Genomic DNA, 19,533 nt, shown 5'->3' with positions numbered 1-19,533 from the left:
CCTGGGTTGAAAAATTAGGAATGATGACTTTTAAGGACTTGCTTTGCGAGTCCTAAAAGAGTATTAAGGATTCTCAAAACAAGTCCTTAAAATTGTTAAGTAAAAGAGCATTTTTTTTATCTAAATAAAATTTGTATAGATGTGATTTTTAAAATTATTTGTTGTAATATTAAAGTATAAAATTGGGAGTTTTATAATCACATTTTTTTTATCTGAATAATATATTCTGATTTTTATTTATAAAATAAAATAAAATAAATATAATTCCCAAATCCCCTTCTCCCTCCTTCCCTACCCGATCCTTACTTTCCTTTCTCCCTCTCTCTCGCATGCTCTCTGCTAGGCCGGAACGACGGCGGCAGGGGCTCGGGGAATGGTGGTCGACAGCGGCAGGGGGGTCGAGGTCGGGCTGTTCGGCAGCAGGGGGCTCAGGGCTGGGCTCGACAGCAACGACTGGTGGCTCGGGGCTGGGCTCGACAACAACGATTGGTGGCTGGGCTCGACGGCGGGTGGGGGTTCTCGGGTTTGGGCTCGACGGCACAGGGGCTGAGCAGAGGGCTGGCTCTCCTATCTCTCCATGAACGCAAACCCATTTCAGCTCAAGATCTATTCCATTTTCAAGTTTGTATTTTTGTTGAACATTTTTATTTCTGCTCTCTTTGTCTCTCTCGGCTCCCTCTCTCTCTATCTCTCACTCATCTCTTTTTTGCATTTCTTAACTATATCTATTTTTTTTTGTATTAATTTGTTCTCTGTTTTTCTTATGTGAAAGGGGAAAGTTTTTGGTGAAAATAACTTCTCTCTCAGATGCTCTATCTCTCTCATATCAAGTATGTACGTATGTGTGTTTTGGGTTGGGCGGTGCAGGTTTTGACAGAATGGGTTCATTAATTCATATATTTGTGTTATAAGCTTATAAGGTTGAGTTTATGACTGATCTTCATTCCAACCATTTGTTGAGCAAGTTTTAGAGTTTGATTTAATTTTTTGATCTGTATTGTGATTACATTTCATGTGACCCTCCCATCTAGGCTAAGTAAGGCATATCAAAATTATGTCACCAAATAAGAAGATATAAATGCATAGAGACAAAAAAAAGTAACAGGACTAGAAAGTACACCAAGGTCAGACAAAAAAGAGAAAGAAAAAGTTAAGAGACTTCAAATTACACAGTATTCTTCATGTTTCTAAACATCATTTAAAAAAAACTATTATCACTTGCTAAATACATCTGTTATTCCAATCTAAAACTGTCTCATAGAATGAAAACATGAAAGAATTAGTATTGGAGAAAGAACAAGAAAACACTACAAATTCTTTAACTTGAATACTACATACAATAGAAGCATGTACATATAAGATTAATATCTGACCATAATTAACTAAAATCTAGAAGATAAAAAGCAAGTGGAATAGATACGTACAATCCAATCTATCTACGAGATAAGGCCAATTAACTTGGGCTGTAGAAGCTGCCCTTAGTTATATCCTAAAGTCTCGGGTAACAACCATCCCAAATTTGTCAACAAAAACTGAATTTTCAAACAAAGAAATAATTAACTAGCAAGTGTATCTGAATTATTCAGGGCATATCGTGTCATGATACAACTAACCACGGAAATTAAACAAAATGGATTGATATTTGATTTGAGTTTTGAAATGATTAGCATGTACAGATCTAACTTGGCAAAACAATATCTACTTTTGAATGGTTACAGATCTGGTTTATCTATATATATAGCAGATGGTATTTAACTTTGATTATGGAATTTGTTTTACAGGTAACTAAGTTATGTGATTTATGGATGGATGACAATGTCTGTTCGGGTGGGCTGGGCTCAGCGTGAAACACATCTTGCTGTCGGAACTAATAATAAGTGTATTATTATTGTAGTAGTGTATAGTGAATGAGTTTTCTTTGAGAGTGTATGTTAGAAATCTTATTATTTTCTTGATATTGCAAAGAACATAAATGTATACAATTTCATGGGTAGATATGATTTTTATAATATGATTTAGTGGCCTATTTAGCAAGTTTTCTAGCATGTGGATTTTCATGGACTGCTTCATCACATTTTTTCCATGTGGATTTAGAGGGTGTGCTGGGTTCTTTTTGTGCTATTTGGTTGAGCTTCTTGCTAAGTTCTTTCTATCTTTCAGCTTTGTAAACAGGTTAACACATATTAAAGAAAACCACAAATTTCAGAAAGATGGCAAAGAGGGTCATAGAGTGGAGGATCCAGCTTTAGGTCTTCGCCATATTGTGTCTGATATTAGAGAAAAACATGCATTGAAGTAAGTAAGAGCTGTTGATTTGAAATGATGGTTCAACTTGGACTTCAGTCAATTTACACTCTTTGTTAACTTTGTTTTGATGAAATTTCAGGCATGTTTATGTGTGGCATGCAATAACAGACTACTGGGGTGGTGTTAGACCAGGAATTACCGAAATGGAACACTCTTTGTTAAAGTTGATGTTCAAAACATTCTTGAGACTCTTGGGGCAGGCCATGGTGGAAGGGTGAAACTGGCTAGAAAATATCATCAGGCATTGGAGGCATCTATTGCTAGAAACTTTCCTGATAATGGGATTATTTCTTGTATGAGTCATAACACAGATGGTTTATACAGGTAGCTAAGCTCTCATGAATTCAGTTTTTGTTTGCAACTGAGGTGGCATGACACTTATGCTTTTTCCTTTCTTGATTTTGTTTTAGTGCTAAATGAAGTGCGGTTATACGGGCTTCAGATGATTTATGGCCTAGAGATCCAGCGTCACACACAATTCATATTGCATCAGTTGCTTACAACACTATTTTCCTTGGTGAATTCATGCAGCCTGATTGGGATATGTTTCATGTGAGCTTCGAAAACTATTATCACGAAATCCAAGTGTGGTAGCTCGAATGTTCAAGCATGTGGTTTGTGCCACAAATTCTGAGGTTCGAGTCCCTCACCTTAAGTAGTGTTATTCTTAATATGTTAGGCTTCTCATTTTGCGTTTCTTTCTGAATGTTAGAGCCTGCATCCAATGGCGGAATACCATGCAGCAGCACGAGTAGTAGGAGGATGTGCTATCTATGTTAGGTATTGTCTTTGGTTACATTCTATCTTTCTGTTCAAACACTTAGTAGAAGAAATGGTTGTCATATCAATTATATCTACCAATGCAGTGATAAGCCTGGTCAACATGACTTCAATCTTCTGAAGAATCTTGTTCTTCCTGATGGTTCAATCTTGAGGGCTAGACTACCTGGAAGACCAACAAGGGATTGTTTATTTTTTGATCCTGCCAGATATGGAAAAAGGTACTCCAAGACTACTCTAGTCTAGAGCTTTTACTCCTGTTGTTATTCAATCCCATGTTCCTCAAAAAAGTTCACTTGTGCAACAATTTGCAGCCTTCTGAAGATTTGGAACATGAACGCAATTTCTGGAGTTGTTGGAGCCTTCAACTGCAGGGAGCACGGTGGTGCAAGGTTGGGAAGAAGAACCTTATCCACGATGAACATCCAGGCACAGTCACTGGGGTTATTAGAGCCAGAGATGTTAATTATCTGCACAAGGTGGCTCATGACAACTGGAGTGGTGATGCTGTCATATGCTCCCATCTTGGTGGTATGTTTGTTATCAAAACTTGATCTCACTAACTAATAAGTTCTAACTAATGAATCTCTTGTTAGAATTAATCGATATTAAATGTGGAAAATAAACAAGAATTGGTAAATATAGTGAAGCCTCAAGAATGTTATTCTCTCGCCAATGAAACTCGCTGCATTCAATCTCACACACACTATTTTTCACTCACTAGTGCTTTTAAACTGATAGAAATTGTTTGATTATAAATTTGCAGGAGAAGTAGTGTATCTTCCCAAGGATGCATCTTTGCCAGTGACACTAAAATCAAGAGAATACGAAGTGTTTACTGTGGTTCCAGTGAAGGAGTTGTCCAATGGAGTGAGATTTGCTCCAATTGTAGCAATTGTGAATAAACTTATTTATGTACACTACAATAAAAATCTAGTTATAATTTTTCATGTTTGGTGTATTATAATGTGATTTTTCATGTTTCAATGATGATTTTAGAAAGAAATTCATGGCTGTTATTTTAATCTATAAATTTTTAGATTAATTTGTATATAAATATTTCATTTAAATCATAATTTTTAATTTAAAATAACAATAAATAAATTTTTTTAAAATTAAAAATATAACTTTTAAGGTCACCCAAAGAGAGTCCTAAAAACCTTACTTAAGGCACTCAGCAAGATCTTTTAGGACTCGCGGACATTCTTTTAGGACTCGTAGTGCGAGTCCTAAAAACATCATTTTAGGACTCGCAACGTGAGTCCTTAAAACCTTACTAAAAGGCACTCAGCAAGATCTTTTAGGACTCGCGCCATTTTTTTAGGACTCAATCATTATGGTAGATACACTCATAATAGACATGATGTGGAGTATACTTAGCAACTCCAATTTTCCTAAATATTTGTAGAATGAAGCTTTAAATACAGTTATGTACTTATTGAACAGCTTGTGACTTGTGCACATTTAGGGATGCCCGTATGACTTTAGAGTATACAATCATCAAAAAAGAATTTGGACCCAAAGACTATATACGTGTATTTTATTGGATATGATAAAAGGTCTAAAGACTACATATTTTATATTCCATCTTATAGCACTAAAATTGTGGAATCAAAAAATCTAAATTTTTTTAATATGGCTTGATTAGTGGGAGAGTGATCAATCTAGGAATATAGTATACGAGAAAGATCATTCATATTTTTAACCTTTTATTTCAAGTGAAAGATTGATTATAATTCCCAACACTCTTCAAGTTCAAATGATGTTGAACAAGCACAACCAATTCTTAAGAATCCACAATTTTCCATGACATTCTAATAGATTAAATTGTTCAGTAGTGATTGTTGAGCACTCAATTGAACCACTTGTTCCTTAAGAATCTATTGGTGCATCTCTAAGAAGATCTAAACAAATTAATTAATGGGTTTTTAGTGATTACATTGTGTGCTTGCTAGAGGCCAACTACACGGTATTGGAGATGAAAATGATCCAAAAATATTTCTACAAGTCATGATTGCAAAGAATTAAAATTGTGGTACAATTTCATGAATACAGAAATAAATTTCATGTGTGAAGAGCAATGAAGTCAATAATCTTGTAAAGTTGCTTAATGGGGTAAAAGTCATTATTAAGTATAAATTGGTCTTTTACAAATAAACTCCTCAACATTCATCATATATATGAAATATAAAGCGCATGACTATGAAGAATTCATTCAAAATAATGAATTAATTACACATATATTATAGGAATTAAGACATCTAATTATATATATGGAAGATTTTTTAATAGTTACTACTCATAGATAAGTACTAACAATTATGATGATGTGGCAACATAGTGACTTGGTATAGCAAGTCCCCAATATGTAAATATTTTTTTCTACATTAATTTCAAATTTAGTTTTTTTTTGCCATAATTAATGTTATTTCTAACAAATGAGAGACACTAGCTATATTTAGAAATTAACATGCATTTGAAAAATAAAAAGTTTACAATATTATATTTTCATAATAAATACACGTTTTTCATCACGTAACATTTCCAAAATTTTGAAAAAATCAAATTTTATTTTTAGAAATATTAATTAATAACTATAAATATGAACAATTGATCTTAATGCAATGGTTAATGTTAAGTAACAATCCATGGGTAGTAACCATTAGGAGTGCACTCATATATATAAATATATATATATAATTTAAATGAATTGCAAAAAACAAGAAACAAAAATAAAATAAAATAAATATAGATTATATATGCATGTAAATATCATAAATTGTAAAAAGTGTGTGCAATTTGAGTGTGTCTAGCATTACTCATTCTATAATATATATATATGTGTGTGTGTCTACTCTACAACCAAAATTACTTTTAGGGGCGACTAATAACCATAAAAGTCACCCCTAATAAAATGTGTCTAATGCTATACATTAAGGACAACTAATGAGTCACCCCTAATATTCCAATATTGAAGGCTATTGTGTTGCCCTAAAAGTTGAGATGTCGCCCCAAATTTTTTCACACGTGTCATAACTTTTGGTCGATGTGTCGCCTTAATATGTCACTAGTCGCCCTTGATACTTAATTATTAGGGGCGACATACCTTTTTATTTATAAAATAATTAATTAAAATTTAAATCATTGAAAATAGATATATTAAAAATAAAAATATTATATTAAATATTAAAATTAGTTAATTAAGATAACAAATATCCATATTTTTACTATAATGTAACAATAACTAACAATAATATAAACCTAGTCTCCTAAATCAACTGCCTGGTCCTCCATATTGTCTTCTTGTTACGGTTGTGGTGGCTGTGGTAGCTGTTGTGGTGGCTGCGGTGACGACATCGGTCATGGATATTGGGGAGGTAATGTAGACGATCCTGCTCCATACATGTAGGGATACGGAAGCTGTGACGACAGTGGAATCGACCACAGATAAGGTGATGGTGTTGCTCCGTACATGAATGGCGGTGCCATAGGTTGAGATGGCGCTGCCCCATACATGGAATGATAGGCTGGAGTTAGAGGTTGAGAAGACGATGCTCCACAAATATTGTTGCTATCAGGCATAGGCGGCATCTGAACGTTTGGTGGACGAAATGAAGGTGGAAAAAATTGAGACAAGAAATTGACTAGGTCAGTCAAATTCTTTAGCTTATTCTCCAAATTTTCTATCTGTTATGATGAACATTGAGGAGGAACTTGAGACTTGCTGAAGTGAGAGCGTTGGGTAGATGATGACCCCGACCCCTTCAATTTGCGGCCCACTCATCTCTCATGTCCACGCCTTTTGCCCAATACTTTTTGTAGCACCTCCACTTGATCAATTATTGTTGAACCATTATCATTGGAAACGGCACCAGATGTTTGCTGAGTTTATAACTAAAAATTAGCCTTCAATTTTTCCTGTTTTCAGAAAATGTTAGACACTAAAAATAAATATAACTCTATGAATATAAAAAATAATAATTCAAACTTGCATAATCTTGGCGAGCATCGTCGTTGATAAAATTATTTGTCGTTTTCTTCCAATGGTATTCCTTCCATGACTTAATAAGGCCCGAGTTCGCCTAAAAAACATAACCCAAATGTTAGAGAAAATATAGTTTAAAAGAACATAATTTTGATAACATTTTAACTTTCACTTACTCTTTCGTGACAGATGGCCGTCAGCGATTTTTTACCCTGCGTTGTAGAATACTTCTGTTTCTTCTAATTTGCCTTGTTCTTTAGGGAGCACGCATTAAATTTCGGACTTGTAAAAAACTGACACGTCTGCTTCCTCTCCTCCTTATTAACATCTTTGGTTGGGTTGTCTAGAACCTTATCCCATTCCTATAGTCCGTTGAAGTATTTCTCAATGTGTTCATGTCTTATTGTTTTCTTATGACGGTATCAGTCTTTCATCTCTCGATCGATAACATCTATACACTTTAAGAAATCCTCGTGGACCTCTATTTGATAATACCACTAAATTGAAAAATAAACATATTAAGAATATATATACTATATTAAAGACACATTCTTTTAAAATATAATTTAATATTTCTTTTACGTGGATCATGCCAAGGACTTGGTCCTAGTATTGTTTAGGCACTGATTCCCAAGAATCGAAATATCCAAGAACTTTCGTTTTAATTTTTGTGCCCATGAGGTGGATAAAAGTAGTGTTCTCACCCCCAACAACCTTATACATTCACGGAAAAAACGTTACTTCCAGTGGTTTTCTATTTTTACGCTCCTCTCATCTAGATCTTTTCCAATAGCTATGCCATGACCAATTCTCTTAGTTGGGAATCGTGTATTTTTTTTATTAAAAATACAGAGAATATTAGTATATACAGGATAAACATATTTGAGTGAATAAAAGAAAAAAAAATTACCTGACTCGCATGAAGTCGAGATCCTAGTAGGATCCGATGGAGGATCACCGCCAGCGTCTCCACTGTGGGCTCTAGCCACATTTGCTTACCTCTACTAACACGACAGTAATTTAACCTGTCTATTTTAATATTTAATTCTTATTTATAATTAATTTTAGGGGGTATTATTTTAATTTATTAGATACTTTGAAACATGCTATTTGGAAACACACTTTTTATTTCTCAATATGTATAATACTTTTACACAGATGCAAAACTAAGTAGAATAGTCACTATCATCACTAATTACATTAACATCTATCAGGCATACATCATCAGTATTATAATCAGTAAGGTCGACAAGCAATTCATCCTCATCATCTACTTCTTCTACATTTTCCTCCATATCATCTTCATCGTCATTAATAAATCCATCATCATCTTGAACAAATGAAGAAGGTCGATGGGTCGTGTTGACTTGGGTCGCTAGTGCATCAAATTATTGAACAACCAACTCTCCGAGATCCACAGTCAAAACAAAATTCGATGAGTTGGTGTCATGTACAACATCAACATTAGTAATCATATTTGAAGCGTCTCGAAAGTCCCAAACTTGTCGATGATTCACTTCTTGGACAATTTTCCAATCTCGTCCTCTAACGGGATCATCGATATAGAATACATGTTTTGCTTGGCTAGCTAGTATGAATGGTTCATCTTTATACAATTCACCGCTGACATAGATACTAGTGATATTATTTTAAGTGATGATTTTCTTCTTTTTCGGATCTGTATTGAACCAATTACATCGAAATAATACCACTGAATAAGCACCATAAAAGACAACTGGAGTATTTCTTCAAGTTGTCTGTAATAGTTAAAATCTTTTGTTCCAGCAATATACACTCCACTATTTTGTGTAGTTTGATTTCGATCTCAATTGAATGAAACAAATCGAACTCCATTCATAATACATGCTTAATATGAGTAGGCCAATAGATCTGACCCAGATGCAAAAGCTAGTAATTCATCAGCATGCTCTAATGACCTGAGCTGGTGCAAGTCATATATCTAATAATGAAGAAATATATTAGAATGAGAATGTGATTTTTAGTAAAAATTTTCTATGTACAAGTTACCTTCTTATGAAACCATGAACAAAACTCATTTCTTTGAGTCAATGTATGATTAGCACCCAGATCTCTTTGTTGTACCTCAGTTAGGTGTTCCCTGTTAATTAATTAGTAGTGTCAAGACTATGGGAGGAGTATATTTAACGAAGAAGAATGTGAAAATTAATGTTTTACTTACTCTAAATACACTTCAGTTTCTGGTGAATTATCCAATATGAACCACTTAGCTTTGTTACGAGTATTTTTGTTGAGGGGCACAAGAATTCCCTTACTAAGTGGACGACATTGAGATTCAAACACTGTGAAGTGTCGATTCACATACGATGCATCTTCATTACGATAAGGATGATTAAATTTTGTTTCCATGCCTTTAAAATACATTGAACAAAATGTCAAAGTCTCATCTGCAACATACTTCTGTTATAGACCCTTCAGGTTAAGCTTTATTCTTGACATAGTTTTTTAATTTTTTTCATGTATCTTTCAAAAGGATACATCCACCTCATAAATACGAGTCCTCCCAATATAGCTTCATCAGGCAAGTACAAAACCAGATGGTTCATTATGTCAAAAAATGATGGAGGGAAAATCAACTACATCTTGAATAAAATTATAGTCAAGTCATCCTTAGCTTTCTCCATATCATAAAATTTCAGTGTCCTAGAGCACAATTGTTTGTATAAATTACAAATTTTTGAAATGGTAGTGGATATATATTCTAGTAAAAACTTTCGAATACCTACTATAAGTAATCATTGCATTATCACATGACAATCATGGTACTTCAACCCAACAATGTTTGAGTCGTTGTCTATGACTTTTTTTATTTAGATTAGAACAAAAACCATCGAGCAACTTTACTTCTTTCAAAAATTGATAAAAATCTCACCTCTGTTCAGGAGTGAACACGTATGGAGCATATGTTTTCATTAACCTTTTTTTGGCATCCTCGTAAATCCACAACAATTTCCTAGCCCCCGCATTCTTTAAATCATGATTTCCGTTAGTGGTGCCCTTAGATTTATCATTATCCAACAAAGTCCCAAGGAGATTTTCGCACACATTCTTTTCGACATGCATCACATCTAGGTTGTGTTTTAACTGTTTCGAACTCCAATATTCAAGTTCATAGAAAATACTTTCTTTCCTCCAATTACTTTCCTCTGCACCTCGCTTGCACTTCACACCCCCCCCCCCCAAAATCCATCATGTTTACCAGGCACTTGAAGCAGTAAAGAATTGACTTGATCTAAGATCTCTTAACAAGTAAATTGTTGTGGATGATTTCTTTTATTGACTTTGCCATCAAATTCTTTGTCCCTTCTATACTTATGATTACTCCTCAAGAATCGCCTATGACTGACATAAGATTTCTTACCAATCACTCATATAGAAGTGGTGTCTTCATTGTAGGTGGGACATGCTTTGTCGGTAAGAAGAAATCGTCAACGACGTCAACCATCTCATCTACATTTTCATTCTCCTCTACTACCTCATTGGCAACACTAGCTTCCACATCACCATGGTAAACCCTCTATTCATAATTCTGTTGAAAACTCTTGTTAAATACATGAGCCTCCACCATATCTATAGTTTGTAGTTTAACATTGAGGCACCTCACGCACGAACATTTAATTCTCCCGTCTTAGTCTACATGTTCTTTTGAAATTTTCAAGAAGGCTTGGATACCGTTCAAATAAGCATCACAGTTACGATTCAATAATTTCGTCCAACTCTTATCGATCAACATCTACGGCAAAAGAAAAAACAACAATTAAATATTATTGACTGTGTGTGTGCCCTAATCCACATTTTCACTCTACTTCTAAAAGGGTAAAGAACCTATCCCATTCAGATTTGTAGTATACATATAATTTAATCTACACTCTTAAAATTGTTTTGTTTATGTAAAAATTTCTGCAGCACCTCCATATAGTTCTCATAAGTGCGCAAACTAAAATTAAGCATGCCCACTTACGAGAAAAAAATAAGGAGACACATATTGAAATCTCTACTAACGAAACAATGGAATGAATAATAGATCAAATTAGAGGTACACAACAAAACCAAACTATCCATGCGAACACATACCATCTTGGAGAATTCAGAGAAGCATATTTAAGAGTCCTTACTGACCCAACCACTCCGAACGAGTCTAAGGTTTTCATGATTAATTATGATATTTTAAAAAAATTATCACTTGGAGATAATATATAAAACTTCTATCTTATCTCTGGTGATCAAATTTTATCTCCAAAGAAAAGCAACAAAAAATGAAATATTTTTTAACACTAGCTCTTTTATGATGTCTTATAAAATCTTATGATACCATAACAAAATTATGGTGTTTTATACACTCTTATTTTGTAATGTTTAAAATTATTAATAATTCCTATTTTAATTATTATTTAATTAATTTAACCAATAGTAATTTGTATTATTGTCTTTTTTTATTTTCTTAATTAGTTTTTTAACTATCAAACTTACATTTTCATCTTAATTTATTAATATTAAATTAAATTATAAAATTTTAATTTATTTTTAAATTATTCCTCTAATTTTTAATTTATTTTTAAATTACTAAATTTGTTAATATTAAATTAAATTATAATTTTTAAAGTATTAAATTTGTTAACATTAAAATAAATTACCAAATTTGTTAATATTAAATTAAATTACTAAATTTGTTAATATTAAATAAAATTATAATTTTTTAATTTATTTTAAAGTTATTAAATTTGTTAATATTAAATCAAATTATTTATCTAATTTTTCTAATTTATTCTTTAATTTAATATAAATTATTCAAAGTTTTATTTATTATTTATTTAGTCCCCTAACTCTACCAAAATTTCAGCAACATAACGTCTATATTCTAATCTATCCCACAAATTTAAAAGCCTACAAATGACATTCATAAAATTCACAGAACATTGACAATATATTATACATTTTTCAACACATATATTTCATCATAAAATTTTACCACCAAAGAGAAAATCAACAAAAATGAAATATTTTCTCAACACATTTCATGATGTTGTAATGACCGAAATTTCCTAATAAGGTTTAGGACATTGATTAGGAGGCTAGGAGGGCCATAATTGATTTATTATGCTATTTAATGATAATATGCATGTTTAGGCGTATTAAATATGCATGTGAACCCATTTCTGATTAATTGGGATATATTCATATTTTGGCCATTTTGGACATATTTGGCATACATGTGATATGTGTGTGGTGCTTTATTATTATTTGGTTATGCCAGGGTTACCCAGCACGAGACGATCCTAGGAGGTAAGCTAGTGGGAAAGTTATAACGGGATTTATTTTTGACTCGGAGTGAGTTAAGGGGTATTTAGAGCATTACCGGGTTATTGGGTAATGGGAATAAATATTTGATGATAAATTGGGAGTTAGTAAGATCAGGGGAAATTCTGGAGGTTTTGACTATTTTGCCCCCGGGGTGTTTTCGGGACCTCGAGCGTTAGGATTTGGTTGAGGCTACTTAAGCTTGAAGTAACCTTTTAAGAAATAAAAAATAACATTCAGTAAGTGCTCTCTCCCTCTAAGTTCCATTTTCGTCTCCCAATCACATTTTCGAAGGAAACTTGAGTTCTAGGACTCAGATTCAAGCGAGGATCGAGGCATAGCGATCCTAGGGAAGATTAGAAGTTTATTATCTGGAGTATTTAGTTGGAAACAACTCAATTGGAGGTAATTCAAGTTTTAAGTTTTAAGTTTTTAAGCTTGAATTGGACTTTGTGTTTTGATGAGTTTTTGTTAGATTTGAGACTTGGGTTTTGCTGGTTTTAGATCATGGGGATGTTTGGGAACTTTGATTTTTGAGTTTGGAGATGTTTGGATAGGTTTTTGGAAGGTTTTTAAAGCGGAAAATCAGGGAAAAATGGCTGGTTCGAGGTTGGGCTGCGACCTTGTTCTTGGGTGCCACAGCCTAGGCTCGATGAAGCAGGTGGAAGATTTTGTGAGCTCTAGGGGCCGCGGCACTGAGTATGGGGCGTCGCGGTGCTTGCCCCTGATGCCTTTGTTTTAGCTGGGGGTCGTGACTCAGGGTGTTGGGGTCGCGACGCTTGAAGGAATTTATGGCCGAAATGATGTTTTGAACATGGGAACTCAAACCTTAGGCCTCAGGATCATTCCTACTACCTAGTTTAGTGGGATTTGATGTCTCGGAGGCTAGGTCTTGGTTCCGGGATTGGTTTTAGAACTTGAACTCATTGGATCACCGTTTATGGTTGTGACTAGGTTATCACTAGAGGCTTGGAATCAGGATCGTGCTTGTGACTCATTTATTGGTAACCTATACTTGGACCAAAGGTAAGAAAACTGCCCCCTGTGTATATGGCATGCATGGTTATTTTTTATGCATGTTGGATGCTTAAAAATGATGCATGTGGTGCATGAGAAACATGTGATTAGGGCATGCCATGAATATTGAATATGAGATTGATCAGAGCTTGAGTCTCTGTGTTTGTGCATGATCATAATTATACTAGTAATTGTTAAGTAAGCATGTTGAATGCCCTACTTTTGGATATTTGACATATGATATATGTTTGGTAGCATTGCTTACTTGTGCATGGCCTTGGCTGTTCAGATTTGGCATTGGTCGCGTGTTATTGACCTAGGAGCCAGAAACGGCATAAGCGTCATGAACGCAGAGCCGATAAAAGATTAGATCTAATCGACATCTGCATTAAATGGCTCAGAAGAGCATTAATGCCGAACCGACCTCAAGTTCGATGAATACTATAAGCGCTTGTCTAGCCAAAGGCTAGTTACTTAGAGCCACAGTGACTATTTAGTCACATGGCTGTGGGTGTCGAGCCCCGTGTGACTTACCCATCAGTCACTCATCTGTTTAAGCTAGTGACTTACCCATCAGTCACTCATTTGATTATAGGCATTGCAGGAAAGCCCAGGTGACGGTTCCATCACACGGCTATGGGTGCTAAGCCCCATAGTGACTTGCTTGTCAGTCACTCATTATGGTTTAACAGAACCTTAAAGTGATATTCACTCATCTGTTCAGGGCTATAAGCTTTGTATGATCATAATGATCATCATTGGCATGGTTGTGGGTGCTGAGCCACGTGGTGACTCGCTTGTCAGTCACTCATTATGGTTTACCAGAACCTCTAGTGTTAAATCACTCATCTGATTAAGATTGACTTGATAGTCATCCAATCAGGAGGGCAGGATTCCTTATCCTAGATTCCCCAGCATTATCTTAATTGATTTGCATGCTTGAATAGAGCTATGTTTGCTAGGCATGCCAGATATGATTTGGTGTCATGATATGATTGTTCATGAGCATATTGAGTTTCCTTGCTGGGCTTTGGCTCACGGGTGCTATGTGGTGCAGGTAAAGGCAAAAGAAAGCTGGACCATCCTTGAGTTGGAGAGCTTAGGTGGCGATGTGCACATATGCGGCTGCTCGACCGCCACGACTGAGGGTTGGAAGAGGAACTAGGGTTAAACCTTGTTTTGCCGCTTAGATCGACTGGCAGTAAATATTTTCTTATAATAGACATTTAAATTATATTTTTGGGATCCCAATGTATGCAGTAAACGTTCAAATGAAACGTTATATCTTAACTAAAATTTTTAATCCCTAAACCCCTAATCATACTTAGTAGCACGATTATGGCCAAATAACTCGATTAGCGAGTTTTGCACTGTTTAAAAGGCACACCATAACGCTCCCTGGAGTTTAGGGCGTTACAATGATGTCTTGCAAAGTCTTATGGTTTTATTGAATTATTATTATTTAATTATTTTATAATTATTCATCTAATTTTTTAAATTTATTTTAAAATTATTTATCTAATTTTTTAATTTATTTTTAAATTATTAAATTTGTTAATATTACATTATAATTTTTTAATTTATTTTTCAATTATATATCTAATTTTTTAATCAACAAATTTGTTAATATTTAGTTAAATTATAATTTTTTTAATTTATTTTAATATTATTAAATTTTTTAATATTAAATTAAAGTATTTGCCTAATTGTCTAATTTATTCTTTAATTTATTTTGTTAATTCAAATTATTCAATGTTTTATTTAACATTTAATTATTTATTTAGTCCCCTAACTCTACCAAATTTCGGCAGCATAACGTTTATATTCTAAACTACCCCACAAATTTAAAAGTCGGCAAATGACATTTAGAAAATTCCTAGAACATTGGCAATATATTATACATTTTATACGAATATTCACGATATTTTTTCTACAAATATATTAATAACACTAAACACACATTATTTTCTACACACATTCATAATAAAATTTTCTAAATAAATAAAATAACACTAATAATACCTAAACACATATTATTACTATTTTTCAAACATTTCAAATATAAATATACTTTTTATCAACTAAATTAAACCAAATAAGACAATATAATCAAATAAAAAAAATACATTGCTGCAATTTTCCTATTATGCTTCGATGTTTCCTTTCTCTCCTTCAATTTCTACACACCAACACAAATATATATATAATAGTTATTAAAAAAATACAAATAAGACCAAAAAATAATATATATAATATTACTATTTAAAAAAAAATTAAAACTTACATCCGATCGGTGGAGGCGTTGGCGTGGTGGTGGTGCGACGATCGTCGGCGTGGCGTGGCGTGGTGGTGGAGGCGTAGGCGGAGGAGAAGAAGCAAAAAAAAATGAGAGAGAGGGATAGAGAGAAACTGAATTTGGGGGTTTTGTGAGAGAGAGAACCAAAATGATTAAGGGATTTGAGAGAGAGATTTCAGGAGAGAGGAGAAAAAAGAATTTGGGGCATTTAGCGCAGAGAGAAGAAGAAGTGACATTAGGGCTGGGTATATTAAAATTTTAGGGGTGACGAGTTTCATTATTAGGGGCGATGAATACTCAAAACGCACAATTTTGAAAAATTACCCCAAATTAAGACTGCGAATATTTTCCCTCTCAGCTGCGGTCAAAATTCATCAATTATCAGGGGCGACATGTCTCCCCTAATATTGTTTGACAGTATCAGAGGCGACTGACACCTTCTCACCTTTGATAATCCCAATATTAGGGGCGACACAAACTAGTTTTTATTGTAGTGCTAAATATATTTGAAAATGTATATACATTTATAAAATTATTTAGGGAGGCGTGAAAAGATATTTTTAAAATTAATTATGCATTTTAAGTAATTTGACAAATAATTAAGTTTATAATATATTTTTTTATTAGTTAGTGGATATGAGAAAAGTAGGAGGGGTGGCAAGATTAACATTTTTTATTTGTAAACTTGGCCATTTATCCAATATACCCTTGTTATTTCCTCAATTGAAATGAGAGACGTTTGAAAAGAAAAATGTTGTACCAATATATAATCTTGGTCCTCCAACCCCCATGTATCTCACCCAAACCCTAACCCTATCAGCTAAACCCCCTGATAGAGTGGGGAAAGAAAACCCACTTGTATAGGTAATAGATTGGGAGAAAGAGAGAGAACATGATATAATGTGAATAAGTTTAAAGAGGTATGGAAATTCTTTTAGAGCTAGCTATATAATAATAATAATAATACACTTATAGTGGTCCTTTTAATAACTCAAACAGGTGAGACATCACATTTTTGATTCATTTGGTAAGCTAACAAGACCCAAAGATTTTTTCTAATTAAGGGAACGAAAAAATAATAATAAAAAGAAGGGAAAATTAATCCATTACTTATCTGATTGGGACTGAACTACTCAATTAGTTCTTGTCCCATATATATATATTTTAAAACGTTTTGTCATTATATATCTTTTCTAAGACATTTATGTCAAAACGACTTTTCAGGTAATATCAAATTAAATTAATTAAGACTAAAAATAAATATGCAATGAGCAACTAACTTTAATTATAATGTTTATGTATCCGTGATACATAACGTTTTAATATTTGTATATATATATATATATATTATTTATAAGGAATCAACGTGGTCAATATATATAGAGTTTTCTATTATATATGTCACATATATTTATAAGTGAAAGTTGCCATTTGTAAATTATTATCTTAAGTACAAAGTAAGAAGTACATTAAAAAATTTCCAGATGAGACAATAAATATAGTGATCAAACCCTAGAAACATGCAGGGTGAACTAGAAGTAAAATAAGTAGTGCATTAGTTGACTTTAGAAAACAATAAATTAATTAAAGAGGGACTTATTGGCCGTTAGTCTTTTCTAGATATAACTAATTTGATTAATTAATTAATCCTTAAATTAGCTGAATTAGATGGAATTAGAAACTAATCATTATGTACTACAGCTTGGTCATTATCATCAGATCTTGCCAATTGTGTTATTAAAATGAAAACTTAACCTTATATTTAACCCAGCTAAAAACCACGTACATGACTACCTAGCTAGCACAAAAAGGTAAACAATGTGTTTTTGAACTAGTCTTTATCAAGTAGAACTACTTGATTAGTGTTATTGAATCAAAATATTAAAAGTTTATTTTAAATAAAAAATTAAAAAGCATAAATCTCTCAAGCTAGACCCAATTACGTAAGAAATATGCATGAACTTATAGGTGTTATATATTGGATCTTCCTTGTTTATTCCAAATCTGGTAGACCGCAATTATTTTAGTTTAATATTTTATTTCAAAATGTACAATATAAGTATTTCTTTTTTTCTTGTTCCTTTGTAGTTATAAAGTTTTCTGAACACAGTACGTACTAGAGATTTTTTAAAACATTAGTTTTAGAATCTCTTAAATAGATTATATTTTGACTAACTTATCTTGTTGCGTTTACATTACTCGAATTCGTGGAAAGCTGTAAATGAATAAGTATATATATATATATATGTATATATAAATATGAATATATTTATCTTCTAACTACAATTCGGCTAATAATAGAAAAGCTCCATTCACTCTCTCCTCTTAACCCTATTGCCTCCTAAAATTTTCCTCATATTTGGTTACGTTGTCTTTCTGGCTAGGGTGGTCGTTGTCTGACATGGTGGGTGGCCTGTGATTCTCTAGTCGGGGGAGAGGATTGGGTTGATTTTTTTGATTTGCATAGGGTGGTAGTTCTCGGCATTGGATACACTACAACAAAATAGATGTTTTATGACTTTAATTGGGAGACATTGGAAGTCTACAATGTCTCCCACTTAGTGAGACGTTGTTGCTAGGGTCATTGTAGGTATATATCCCACGTCTCCCGTTGGGAGACGTGCCTCACTTCCCACGTCTCCCAATGGGAGAGGTGGAAAGTCAAACGTTGACTTTCCACCTCTCCCATTGGGAGACGTGGGAAGTCACTCACCTCTCCCAATGGGAGACGTGGGAAGTCCCTAGGAGACATCCCACGTCTCCCATTGGGAGAGGTGAGTGACTTCCCACGTCTCCCAATGGGAGAGGTGGAAAGTCAACGTTTGACTTTCCACCTCTCCCATTGGGAGACGTGGGAAGTCTCCCACCTCTCCCATTGGGAGACATTGAAAGTCTCTCACCTCTCCTAATGGGAGACATTGAAAGTCTCCCACATTTAAAAAAAATAAATTAAATAAATTTATAATTAATATTATTAATTTAAATTGAATAATTAATATTAATTAATTTAATATTATTAAATTAATTTAATAATTAATTAAATTTAAATAATATTAATTTAAATTTAAATTATTTTAATCTAAATTTAAATTAATTTAATAATCAATTAAATTGGAAGAAAAAAATATATTTGTTAGATATATACAAGAAATACAATATTTGTTAGAAATATTCAAAATGAACAAATATTGCATTGTGTATGAAGAAAGAGTTAAAAAATTAAAAAAAAAAACCTATCAACGAGGTCGGTAACTTTGGATTATCGGCAACATATATGTCGCCCATTCTTGTCGCAACTCATCAATTTGTGCCTCTGTATATGATGTGCTTGTTAGCTGCAAGAAATATAAAGTAAAATATATTAATTAATTATTTGATTACATTTATAGTTTCAAAAATAATTTGTAAATTTTAATTAATAATACCGTTCTCAAGTAATGCCCAGGACTCGCATGCTCAATCAAATCCTTCAACATCCTCATTAAGCAAGAACTTCCTATGTCCCATATAACATATTTTCCGAGAGTGTTTTAAGTATTCAGAACATGTTTTTTCTTGACAAACGGGGCAAGCTTTATATCCTTTCACACTAAACCCAGATAAATTTCCATAAGCAGGAAAGTCATTAATTGTCCACAATAAGACCGCTCTAAGATTAAATTCTTCCTGCCTATATGCATCATAAACCTTAACCCCTTCATCCCACAAAGTTTTCAAGTCATCTATAAGAGGAGCTAGATAGACGTCAATATCATTACCAGGTTGTTTAGGTCCTGATATCAACAAGGTCAAAATTGTAAACTTTCTCTTC

General features: G+C 33.3%; 1 pseudogene; it reads left to right on the top strand.

Moving 5' to 3' along the window:
- Positions 1-272: 272 nt before the first annotated feature.
- LOC133778169 (probable galactinol--sucrose galactosyltransferase 1) lies at positions 273-4,112 on the top strand (annotated as a pseudogene).
- The last annotated feature ends 15,421 nt before the right edge of the window (positions 4,113-19,533 follow it).

Source organism: Humulus lupulus, chromosome 5 (genome assembly GCF_963169125.1).
Source record: "Humulus lupulus chromosome 5, drHumLupu1.1, whole genome shotgun sequence".
Lineage (NCBI taxonomy): Eukaryota > Viridiplantae > Streptophyta > Magnoliopsida > Rosales > Cannabaceae > Humulus > Humulus lupulus.
Note: the sequence above shows the minus strand (reverse complement) of the source record. Positions and strands in the feature narration are given on the sequence as shown.